Genomic DNA, 1,451 nt, shown 5'->3' with positions numbered 1-1,451 from the left:
CTTGTTCGCTAATGGATTTACTGGCAGAAGGTAAACAGTGCCTCAAGCAAAACAAAGCAGGAACAACCTCCTCCTGCCAGTAAATCCTGTAGGCTTCCTCCTCGAGGTAGTCCTCCTCGAGGTAGTCCTCCTCGCTAGCCTCCGAGTCAGCGGTAGCCGAGTCAGCGGTAGCCGCCCGTGACGGCGGCGACGCCGCGGCAATGCCCAAGGACCGGCGTGACCCGACCGATGCCGGGGAGGAAGCAGGCGAGCTCGGACCAGCTGCAAGCACCCCAGTGGTGTCGAGCTCTCCGGAGGCACCCGACGTCACAGTGAGGATTTACTGGCAGAAGATAAAAAGTGCCTCAAGCAAAACAAAGCAGGAACAAGCTGAACCGGCAGGTACACAGTCCACAGCGAGAAGCTGCACAATCACACACAAAACACAAGCCCGAAAAGAACCAGCACTGCTGGCACCCAGACGCGGCAGCGCCAGCCCAAGCGCGAAGCCGCGCAGACAAGCAGCCGAAGGGTCAAGCAATCAAGCAACAAGCAGCAGGAGCATGCAGGAGGAATAAAATCCCTTAGACGCGATACCCGGAAGCAGCCGACTGACCACTGTCAATCCATCTCTCTCGAGTCGAGGAGGAGCTGTCCTCTGGCTCGAGAAGTGCTTGCGCCCGCAAGGGCGTCATGCGCCTCGCACCAGACAAGAGCGCCTCCAGCGTCAGCTGCATGGTGAGGCGCTGATAGGTGGCGGCGCGTTTGCGAGCCAAGACCTCAGCAGCAGGGCCGTCATCAGGCACAAAGTGCCGACCAAACGCCGCATCCTCAAGAGGCATCGAGCGCTGAGCAATGATGTCCGCCAAATACCAGATGAAGCGGAGGGTGTCAGGATGCAGGGTACCGGCGTCCGTCGAGATGGCAAGAGGGATGAACGCTCGAGGAGGAGTAGTCATAGCATATGCAGCGCGATGTTTGCGAATCTTCTCAGACGCTGCAACATGGAGGGCGTCGAGGTTGACCTCCCCCCACTTGGTCAGGTCGGCAGAGCTACCAATGTAAGGGTGGACCAACGTCACGTCCGCCATCAAGCCCTCGTACTGCTCGGACCCTCGATCGCGGATTCCAGGGATGTGGATATCGCCCTTCATCTTGCGGCCATGAGGATGGGAGGGTACCTGCCGTCGAGAACGAGGATCCCCCACTGTATCGATGACGCTCTGAAGACCAGCTTCGTTCAGCATCGACCGAATCGTACGAGTAAGGTTGTCATGCGCCGTGGGAAGCTTGGAGGATCGGCGTTTGCAGGTCTGGAGATGATGTGCAGCAACGGAGGGATCGAGCTCGCGCTGACATCCATCACATTCCGTCGGACGCTGGCAGATCGGCATGCCATGGAGATAGCAGTCGAGCATCTGAGCATAGCGGTGCGGGAAGGCCTTGAGGGGGTATAATGGATTTACTGGCAG

This window comes from Guillardia theta, assembly GCF_000315625.1.
Source record: "Guillardia theta CCMP2712 unplaced genomic scaffold GUITHscaffold_33, whole genome shotgun sequence".
Taxonomy (NCBI): Eukaryota; class Cryptophyceae; order Pyrenomonadales; family Geminigeraceae; genus Guillardia; species Guillardia theta.
This window is presented reverse-complemented; position numbering follows the sequence as displayed.